The 11,696-nt window shown below is 50.3% G+C and overlaps 1 pseudogene; it reads left to right on the forward strand.

The window, feature by feature from the left end:
- Window positions 1-3,089: 3,089 nt before the first annotated feature.
- LOC123174772 (uncharacterized) lies at window positions 3,090-5,960 on the forward strand (annotated as a pseudogene).
- The last annotated feature ends 5,736 nt before the right edge of the window (window positions 5,961-11,696 follow it).

Raw genomic sequence — 11,696 nt, forward strand, 5'->3', positions numbered from 1 at the left:
ATGATTACGTTATTATTATATCAATGGCATTTACATTAATTGTTTGTAGTTTGTAATATGCGTAAGATTCTCTTCACCTGTTGATAATCGTTTGTAGTTTCCATTCATTGTACTTCCACATTGTGACAATGAAATACGATATGTTGAATGATTTTCCCTGCAATATAATTACCGAAAAAGGCTTTCGTCCCGCTTTATAAATAAAGCAAACCGCCACAGAGCATACAAACCGAAGCAAGTCCACACACACCCACCCAAGACTCACGACAAAGTACATAGGTTCTGCTGAGGGCACAGCTCAACAAGCCCAAAAGGAAAAGAAAAAGAACACCCACACACCAAACACAAGGCGTCTAGTCAGGATCCGGCGGAGGCGGCGGGGACGGCGGCGACAGGCGGACGGCCATCGAACGGATGTCGGCGATGAAGGCGGAGATGGCGTCACGGTCCGGGGGGCGGCTAAGCGGCCGCCAAAGCTGCAAGAAACCCGAGAATTCTGATCCGCTTACTCGATCGCCTTTAAAAGCTGTTAATGATCAGTATGGAATAGAATCAACCATTTTCAAATACTTGAGAAGCTCGCATATCTTACAAAGCTATCTTCTAAATATAAATATATATTTTAATTCATCTTTGCAAATAGTATTGAAAAACTCTCCACTGTAAATTGTTTTCCCAATTGAATGTTGTGCTTTTTTTCATTTTGAATTTTGTACTATTAGATACAAGGATATGTATCTTCTCTAAACCCCTAGCCCGTGCGTTCGCACGGGTTGATGACTAGCTAGACAAATCAGCATGCTTTTTTGTGGTCAGTACCAAGGAAAAGCGTCTGATTGGTCAGCATTATGTTTGCTGCTTTGATTATATCAACTAAATTGTCTGCTAACGCGAGGGCCTGGCCACTCTACAAACTCATGAATATTCGGTATGAATGATGGTACATATCTTGTAAAACGCGAGGGCTTCGCCACTCTATATACTCTCGACCCAACCTTCCAGCGTCTCCCCCGCAGGTGACGGGGAGGGAACTCTAGGCGCCGCTGGCCTCCTCCCCTCCTCCCGTCCCCTTCATCCCCCCCGCCGCCAAGGGGTGCGCCCAGGCAAAGCCTGGCCGACGCTAGCGGCGGCGGGCATCCTCATCCCCTCGCGTGTGGCGTCAGTGCGGGGCGCTTCAACGGGCCAAGGCGCCGTGGTTGGTGAGTCGCGGCGGCGCGGCGGGTGCCCTTCCAACCGATCGACGGCTGGGGGCTTGCACGGTGCATCAGGCTGCTGGCTGGGCGTGCTTGCTGCTGCCAGCGCCCCGATCTGGCGCTGGGAGCTGTGGGTGGCGCGGGGCCGGAGACCTCTGCGGGTCCTGGATGTCGTTGGCGGACGGCCGTGGTGGACCGGCGAGATTCGGCGGCGGCAGCTGTTGCTGGCGGCTGCTGGATGTCCGGGGATGGCGGGGCGTGCTTGGCGAGGCGGCGATGGACCTTGCCGATCTGCATCGGGGGCTCATCTAGCCACCATCTCGTGAGCGATGCGGGCTGTGGTGGCGCGGGACGATCGTCGCCGGCGGCTTCGGGTGCCGGTGGTGGTGCGGAGTGGTGGTGTGCCCTGTCGGGAGGGTCCGGCGGTATGGCCGCTGTGACCGGCTTGACCGGGGTGCGGGTGGAGCGGGTCAGTGGAGGCGGCGGCGCTCTCTGGTGGACGTGCCCCATCGGTGGTGCAGCGTGGCGGATGTGATCTTCCTTCTCCTCAATGTAGAATGGATATGATCGGGGGGCGCTTGCTCGGGAGGATCTGACTGGTGCCCGAGGCGTGTCGGAGTTGCCGCTCCGGGTGGGTCAGATTGGGCTCGATCTGGGATGTACCCATGGTGGGCGAGTCCCTCCCGCCGGTGGTACGGTGGTCGCTACTGATGTTCGGGACTTCACGATACTGTCGGGCAACACGGAGTCGAGGGCCATGGACACAGCGTTGTCTGAGTACTTGGCGATGGTCATCGGGAATCACAGAGGTGTGTCTCCCCTAGTCCACTAGGATTGGCTGGGGACACAGGGATGGGGCCCTTGCAGTGGTGGCGTAGGCCCAGCCTTCGTGGCTCATGTCGGGTTAGGAGTGAAAGATGTGGACTTTCGCTCTTCCTACCGTGGCTAGTACTCTGTGGTGGGCGGTGGGCAAGGTATTGGACTTGGATGCCGGAGCGGCGGCCCAGGATGGTGGTTCGCATAGGTGGCTCTCCGGCGGGCGCCATGTCAGCAGTGGTGGCGCGCTTATTTGTCGTGCGGGCAATGAGAGGGGTAGCAGTTGGTGGCTCAGGCGCGTCCTCTACTGGACGTCGCCCAGATCTGTATCTAGGGTCTGGGCAGGCAGCGTTTGCCATAGGGCCTTGGTGACTTAGGATGGGGTGCCGAGCGAAAAGCTCGCGCTTTGCACCGGGGACGGCGACACTTGCGGGCGCCATTCTCTTCTTGAAGACGTCGCTGTGGATCTCCTCGCCGCGTCGTAGTTCCGGGTGAAGACCCTTGCACGGTGGGCATAGGTAGCGACGACGCTCTGCGTTGTTCTCTCTCTTGGGGGCATTGTCTAGGAGCTTAGGTGTCCTAGGATGTTGCGTGATTGTGCTCCATTCTCCCTGTGTTCTCCTTGGGTAGCGTAGTTGCTTGTCCGCTTCGCGATCCGGGTAGCGTAGGATCTGCTTTGAATGAGGGTCACCTCACCACCATGTGTCGTCCGGTTGCGTACCTAGTTCGGTTCGTGCCTTTATTTATAAAGGGGGGTAAAAGCCTGTTTCGAGACACTCTACATACTCTGCCCCTTGTAAAAAGTGAGATCGAACCACCCTCCCTCTCGGGTCCCCCTGCGCGGCGAATGGGAGGCAACCCTAATTCCCCGCCGCCGCCGCCCCCTCCCCTCCTTCCACCTCCCTCGCTGCCGCTAGGGGGCGCACCCAGGCGAAGCCCGGTCGGCGGCGGGGCTTCTCGTGTCGTCTCACGCGGCGGTGCGAGCGCGGGCCGTTGCCTCCGGACGAGGGCGGGATGCGGGCGCCGAGCATCTCAGCGACGACGGGCAGATGCGGCTTGGTGCGCCTCCATGCCGTCGGCATGGCAGGCAGCGTGGTGACTGGTTGCGCCTTCGGCGGCAGCCGGCCCGTCAGGTGGTGCGCGCTGGTGGGCTCCGGTCACATCCGGCCGGATCGGGCTCCGGCGGCGGGGGCTGGCTACAGCAGGGCCGCGGGGCGGCTGGCACCGCCGTGCATAGGGGTGGCAGTGCTTGTGGTGTGGCGCTAGGTGGTGGTGGCGCGTCCGGGCTCCGTGGTGCAGTTGGGCGCCCTTCTCGGCTGTGGACGGCGGCGTGCGGCGCGGGCGGGCTATTCCTGGACCCCTCCTTCGCGGTGGCGGTAGTGCTGGCTCTTCTCCCCCCTTCGTCGGATGAGCGGCTATCGGTGGCCTCGCGTTGGGCTGTGACAGTAGCAGGGATGGGGCGAAACAGGTGCTTCGGGGGGGAGGGGGGAGGTTGTTGTCGCACCTCGCCTTCCCCTTTCCCCGGCCAGATGCTTCGTGGTTGTTGTCCCGGTGATGTCTGAGGCGGGACAGCCGTTGCCGGTTCGGTGGTGATGGAAGTTGGCTCCTTCAAAAGCCTCTCCTTTGAGGGTGCCGGGACGGTCTGGATGCTAGGCAGCGGCCCTGGCAGTGGGAGATCCGTTGATCTTGGGCAGATTGCGCAACTCTGCGGGCGGGCAGACATGGCCGCGCAGGCGGCATGGATGGGGGTGGTTGGCGGAGCGGGGTTGTGCCGAAGGGTTGGTGCACCGGGGTTCATCACTTGCCTAGTTCTCGTACTGGCCGATGGTGGCAGCGTCCGCGGACGTCGTTTCCTCCCTGCAGGCTCCGTCGTGGTGCTCACTTCCCCTTCGGGTTACTCCGGGCGAAAGCTTGATCTGCGGGATCGGACGGTCGCGGCTATGGTTGTGCCCTTGTTGGAGGCACCGTTTTGGAGTCCTTGCTCCGCCGTCGGTCGTCTCACCTCTCCTTGGTGGTTGCTCATGGTGATCTCCGTCGGCTCAAGGTGATGCCTCTTTGCTCATCTTTAGTGTGCTTTGTAGTTCGTTGGAGTGGTGTGTCGGTGCCCGGCTTCCTTGTATCTCGCCCTGGGTGTGTGTTTTTGCCTAGAGTGCGTGGTGTGTAGTGGTGGTGTGTGTTTGTATCGGCTCTCGGTTGTAAACGGTGATGGATGCTTTATAATATAAATCGGGGGCAAACCCTTCTTTGTAAAACGTGAGATCTAGAATTAACTGGTCCGATAGGCACCTGTAGCAATAAGTTGGCGAGTCTCCAGTGTCCTCGTGTTTGCAGTGTGTTTCGGTGAGCGATTGAGGGGTAGGTCTGCAACTCATCGGAAGCCAGCAGCTTTGTACATGTATTGCGTGCGCTCCTATAGAAAGAGAGAAACTGGGGAGCGAGTGAACTGTAGGTTTTGGCTCAATTACCTTCTCAGGGATCCCTAAAACGTTGAACGTGCTCTCAAACATCCCCTTCCTATTTGTCTGTCTCTCGCCTGGCTCATCCTGTGCCACTACAAAAAGTCAAAAACTACTTCGGGCTATGGTGGATGGTGCAGAGTAGATGTTCTTACCAATTTTTGTTCCTATTCTGACTCAAATTGCGGTTTGAAGCGCACTCATGTTGATCCTGCTGGCAGCTGACAGGGGGAGCTCGGGAGTTGGACACTCTTCTTTCCTGGTGTCACTGCTGTCGGTGTTGGTTTGGGAAAGATCGCCTGTGAGTCTTTCCTAGATCTCAGCATCATGATATTTACATCATCATCTCGCCAACTATGTATATATTCCCTGGCTTGGTGTCATGACATGTACACAGTGTATAGTCCCCAGACCCTAGGAGTTGCTCCTTCTTTCTTGATTTTAAATATTTCAAGCGCTGACATATAGGCTTGTTTGTCTAGATGACGATTGCTTTCACGTCTATCGTGGCCATTTTCATCATTGAAAGGGTTGATGATAGGGCAGGAACAAAGTCCCTTGCACCCCTTGTTATTGCTGGTGCACTGAGCATCCTGTACTGGAGGCAAGATCTTTCGATTGTTTATTTGTCCTTCTGTCAGGAATATTTGCTTCCTTGAACTTAACTGTCTACTCTGTTGTGTAGTTTCTTTGATGACCTTCGGCCATCTGAGGTTATCCTGTTTGTTCCATGTATTGTAATACCTGTGATGGCTATAGTTATTCCACCAATGTATACACATTCAAGCTACTGGTTGTGGGCAGCATGTTAGTGTTATTGCCGCTCAATATCACCAGGGTGTATGCAGTTCCATTATTTGTGTACATAGCCATATGTGATTCACGTTAATGTACTGCCGTACTGGGTTATTTCGTAGTCGGTTAAAGCATAAGAACTGGTGATACCTTTTTCTTCTTGCAGTCTGTACTCATGATGCTTGGTTATAAACCATAGTTACCTTTGAAATTCATAGAAAACTCACTAGAAGTTGAAATGTTTCCCTTCTTAAGTTCTTTATTCTCTCAATACCATTGAACGGTGCCAAGATGATTCTGTTTTCCCAGTAATGTCTGCTGTTACCTAGAAAATTATAAAACAGTCAACAGTCCAACTAATATAAATGTGTATGAATTGCTGTTTTCCGGTTGTTTGGCATTGATGAAGTTGCTACAAGAATGAGTTATGCAAAAGCATTTATTTAAGCGCAATTTAAACATAGGCCACCGCAAGCATTTCTTGTAAGCACATTTTTTTAGGGTTTTCTAAGCGCAGAGATACTTCTGTTCTGATTTTTCAAATTGATTTCAGAATTTTACCTTCTTGCCAAAATAGAAGAGGCTGCGGACAAACCTATATATAGGTGGACACATGACATTGTTAGCGGACATACTCTTTTTTTTAGAACGAAGACGCCAGATGCGTCTGGCTTTAAATTAGTAAAGCCCCAACGGCAGCGTAACCCACATCAAGTCTTAATACATCACCAAAAGCCACTCCGGCCCAAAACCCACGCAGTTCGGACGAAACTAAACGAGCCAGAGGCGGATTACAAGGCTAAGCCCGTACAGAGCGTGCAGGCTCGTCAAGCAACCAAAAGGGACCACAGCCAGAACCGTAGTCATGACTCCCTAACCATCGCGTACACTTGCAGCAGACGTTGTTGGGCGGTCTTGATCATCTCAGCATCCTTGCGCCTCCCCAACGGACACCACTGCTGCAATAGAAGGTTGCATTTGAAGATAATATTAGCCGGGTGAGTTGGAAAGCACCCCTCTATAGTGAATTTATTTCTAGTGAGCCACATGGACCAGAGTAGTGCCCCCACACAACTCCACATAACTCGATGCGCAGGGCCCTGAATCGCATCTAAGAGGTGTATGAGCTCTGCCGCCGAGCGCGGGTCCCATTGGACACCCGCCGCGGTCCCCATCTAAAAAACACATGATTGGCATCCTTTGGGTCCCCGCACAACGCACACGGGCCGGTGGTCGGACCATTACGTTTGGCCATTCTGTTTTTAGTTATAGAAATGCCTATAGAAATGTTAGAATTTTTTTCTGTTTTTTAGTTATAGAAATATTAGAAATGTTATAGAAATGTTAGTTATATAATCAGAAATGTTAGAAATTTTAGAATTAGTTTTAGTTAGATGAATTAGATTAATGTCAAATTGTTAGAATTTGCATATAGAATTTTAGTTATCACAATCCAATCATTTAAAAAATGTTACTTTTTGCCGGCATATAATATTTGTTCTCGATGATATGCCCGGCCCGCATCCTCGCCGTCGACCCGTTCGCGACAACGTCATGCTTTAGAGGACCCATGTCCGGAACTGGGCTCCGCCGGGCTGGCACTGGGAGGTGCTACCTAGAGGGGCGCGCCGCTTGGTGAGGTACCCGGCCTCGGGTCCCGTCGTCGACTCTGATCTCCTTTGGTGGCGTTCGCATGGGCCACATTCGGTGCAGAGGGAGCCGGCCCCGCCGGAGGTGGTGCGTCACCGTGTCAGGGAGGAGGACAAGCACATGCATCGCTACATGGCTGCTATGGACATCAGGTTCTCCACTACTTGGCAGGTTCTTTGGGCAGATGACCGGATATATGATCATGTGATGGTTCCTTCTCTTTGGCTGTCCAACGCCCGCGCCCCAGGAACCGCGAGTGGCCTAGATTCTTCTGTAGTACTCGGTCTTTATTAGGTACCTAGCGAGTGATGTATTCGATATATAATATTCGAGACGATGTATTCGATATTATATATATTTTTTGAGACGATAATGTATTCGAGATTATATATTAATCGAGACGATGCATATATTATGTTCTATATGATTCAGTTTTTCCTTATTGATTGCATTCATGCATTGTAATTTGAGTACTAAATTGTTTTATATTTCTTCTGTATTAGTTAGTAAAAGCTATGGCGGACAATACCGGTAGAGAGAGAGAAGAGGAATTGTTCGACATGATACACAGCCCTTGCAGGCTAGATGATCTGAATGAAGCAGATGACGGCTCCCAATATCTCAACAATACCGGAGAGGGTGATGAAAAGATATTCGAAATCGACGACCGAGCTGATGAAGTCATGAACTATGATTATGATTATGATGACACAGACAATGTTTATGATGACACAAACAATGTTGATCTTCAAATAACAAAGACTACCAGCGAGGTATATTTATATAAGCAGGCATCTGGTCATCATCACATGTTTTTTTTATTTGAAGATATATTAACGAATCGATCTTTGTTCTTTCAGGCCCTCCGGATCGAGCAAATCTGCTTCTACAAACAGCAGGACAAAGCGAGGGCCGGGGCAAAAATTTGAAGGAGGGTGTAAAGTACAACATCGACTCCATCAAACCTAGCGGCGAACCCCTCACGCCTAAGAACATTGCGAACAAGTGGACTCGTCAGTGCAGAGTTCTTGTGAAGGACCAACTCCCGATCTCCATTCAAGAATGGAAAGAGCCAAAAACTAAACGTCCAGGTGTTACTTGGGTCGACGACAGAGCAAAAAAAACCTTTGGGAATCTCTGATGGAACGTTTCACCCTACCATATTATTTCACTGAAGCAGATGTGGAGAAAGTCAAGGGTGCTACTCTTAAGAAGATGGCAATTGCATTCAACACCCACAAGAAAACTATATGGGCCAACTACCTCGCTATAGAAAGGAAGACTCGAGAATTCAAGGGAACACTGGAGAAGCAAAGAGAACACTGGGCCGATTTCGTGAAATTCAAGGAACTAGAATTATCTAAGGAACGATCGATAAAAAAGGCCAATGCCGCAAAAAAGATGCAGTTCCATAGGCTGGGTCCAGGTGGCTACGTGGTGGGAATGCCTAAGTGGGATAAGTCTGAGCAAGAGATGGAGGATGCATGGGTCACTCTGGTTACTAGGAGCTGCCCCCCAGGTGCAGAACTTGGTTCTATGGGCATGGGCGGGGGGGGGCGTTGGACCCGAAGACAGGCCTGGTTTCACAGAAGGCAATTCTAAAAGGAGCCGAACAAAAGATACTTGACACAATAGAAGAAGCTGGAACGGGGGTGTTCACGCCCAACAGAGAGAACGACGAGCTTACGCGCGCCCTTGGAAATCTTGAACACCCGGGAAGAACACGAGGCAAGGGCGTTATTGCTTGGTATGATGGATTTTCGGAATGGAACGATGACTACAGGTCCCGTGCAAGACAGAAGATGGAGGAGGAGAAGAAGAGGAAGCTAGAGGAGGAGCAGAGGAAGCAGGATGTAGAACGTTTTCAAGGCCTAGAAGCAAGGCACACAGACTTGGGACTCAAATTCCAGCAGCAGCAGTAGCAGATCGACTCACTTAGCCAGGAATGGGGGTCTCAGCAGCGGCAGCGGCAAGCAGATGATCGTCCAGCATGGGATAGCACCGTCCCATCCATGCGAGAAGCAGTGTTGGTTCTGCCCCGGGCGACACACTGCTGGATACATACCCTATGGATGATATCATAGAGAACACTAACTGTGAGCTACACTCCAAAATGAAGAACATATCCATGAAGGTGGCAGACGGCGTTGCTTTTACAATTACCCCCAAAGCAACCTTGCATTGCACCACGATTCTAGAGGGCTATGCTCGTGTCTTGGTTGATGAAGTGGTGGACCCATACTCGCGGCTACAGCTTGACATTCGTGGAGGTGAAGACGAGCGCACACTGGGAGAGGCCATACATCATATCATCCTATGAAGAAAGGATTGCATCATCTTCCGAAGTCCACCGACACCGCGCCGTCTGCCGACTCCTCCTCGAAGTCCGCCACTGAGTCAGCAGACTCCCGCTCCTCCAAGTCCATGAACGCGTGAGCCGACTCCTCATCGAAGTCCGCCACCTCCTCCAAGTCCCCGAACGCGTGAGCAGACTCCTGCTTCAAGTCCGGCATAACGTCAGGCCACTCCTCCGGTTTCAGGTCCGACACGGCATCAGGCCACTCCTCCTGCTTCAAGTCCGGCACAACGTCAGCCACGTCAGCCGTCTCCGCCGTCTTAGCAATCGTAAAAGAGACACGCCGCAGCTACGGTGCATAGCAGTACGAGTCAAGGTAGTACAGGAAGTACAGGCGGAGAGAAGCGATATAAATATGGTCCAAGCCTCGCTCCTCTTCCTCAGAGGCCTTACAACATGACCAAGGAGCAAAACGCAGCCATAGTGCAGGCCCAAGTGGACGCCCATTTTGGACCGAAACCGGCATGGCCGCCAAGGGAGAAAGTGCCGGAGGAAACGATTGACCACTTCATTCGTATGGCTAGAGCATCAGCTCCCAAGCCTGTTGACTCAGACTATGAGCGCCAAATCAGGAAGCTACAACGAGCACGGCTACAAAAGGAAGCGAGCTCGAGCTCGAGCCAACAAGCAGCTGGCAAAAAATGCGGGAAAACCATTCCCCAGCTAGGAGAATAAGTGGCGCAATCGATCCCTCCACTTGTTGTGCCAACAACACATGAGAGTACGTGTGCCCAATATTATTGTGGGCAAACCGTTAACGTTCCCCAGCTGGGCGATGTGGTAATAACCAAGGAGCATATAATGCAGGCTGAAATGCTCAAGATCACTGTTGGACAACTCCTCGAAATCGAGCCCATGCCTACGCTTAGAGAGGAGGAAATAAAACGGAAATATGTCCGGGGCCAACCTTTGGTCGAGCCACAGAAGGCCAAGAACCTCCCAACGAGAATGTATGAATTGTATCAATGGTACATGAACATTATCAAGATTTCCAATCGAGTGTTCCTCATGGTGAATGTCAAGGAGGAGCATTACTTCCATGGAAAAGCTCTGCCCGTTGAGTATTCAGAACTATTTCAGTTATACAATCAAGACGCACTCGATAAGTCTATCGTCAGTTGCTATTGTCTGTAAGTGATTTCTTTCGGTAATTTATGTCTCAAGCTAGCTGTAGTGATCATTTTGATCAATCATTACATCTAATTATACTCAGTATATTCTTTTCTGTAGTATTATATGCAGGATGAAGATGTATGAAATGTAAAAATATGGACGCCATGGCATTGGGTTCATTGACCCAAATACCATTAATGAGTACACATGGAAGATTCCAAGTTGTCGAGCAAGTTTAGAGGAAAGCATGCTAGAGTTCTTCAAGCGCCTCAATACCAATGAAGATATATTACTTCCTTACAATTTTCTGTGAGTCACACTGTCTTGTACTATAAATTATGTTTTTGCTTACTACCTAGCTAGATGTTAATAATTAAATGTATACGGTTTGCGGTAGTTGATTAATTTTATGCACATGCCCGCTTAATTAAGACATGCAAACGTGTGTGCATGCAGTTTTCACTGGATCTTGTTAGACATTAAAGTTGACAAAGGAACAGTTGAAGTACTGGATTCACTACTAAAGAAGAAAAAGACTACACCATCATGAAGGGGATAGTCAACAGGTAATTTCAATCATTATTAACTATATCTCGGCCTATTTAGTTCGTCGTTTCCTGATATGAACTATTTAATAACCTCTTTATTAATTTTTTTGCCGGCGGGCAGGGCTTGGGCAAAGTTCATCAAGGTGACTCCAGGCAAATGGGCAAAAAAGATGTTTTGGTATCGACCAAAGGTAATTAATTAAGTACTACTAGCTAGCTAGCTAGCTACCATCTCTTTAATTCTTGTTTCAATACCATTAATTAATTATCATGCTAGATTAATCATTATCTGATTCAATTCCATTCTCGTAAAGGCCCTGAAGCAGGCGCAGGGGAATGATCTGTGTGCATTCTACGTTTGCGAGAACATTCGCATGATGGCGTCCGAAAGGAGCAGATCTCAAAGACAGGACTGAGTACGTTTCTCAGAACACTATTCACACCATTATTAATATCTAGTTACACAACTAATACACATGCATATTGATCTCCTTCTTAACAGTTTAGAGAGGTGCGGGAGCAGCTCCTACCAGCGGACCGCATACTAGCACTTCAAGAGGAAATAGCGGGATTTTTGCTCGACCAGGTCATAGATCCCAAAGAAGAATACTATTACCCGCTACCGTCTCATGAACCACTTGTCATCGTGCTCCGAAGGCACCAAGGCAACATGTAGGAGAAATTGTATATGTATATACATGTGTATGTGTGAATAATTAATGGTGTTGGTTGTGAGACATTCGATGATATATTTATATATATATATATA

This window comes from Triticum aestivum, unplaced genomic scaffold (assembly GCF_018294505.1).
Source record: "Triticum aestivum cultivar Chinese Spring unplaced genomic scaffold, IWGSC CS RefSeq v2.1 scaffold2961, whole genome shotgun sequence".
In the NCBI taxonomy this organism is placed as follows: domain Eukaryota; kingdom Viridiplantae; phylum Streptophyta; class Magnoliopsida; order Poales; family Poaceae; genus Triticum; species Triticum aestivum.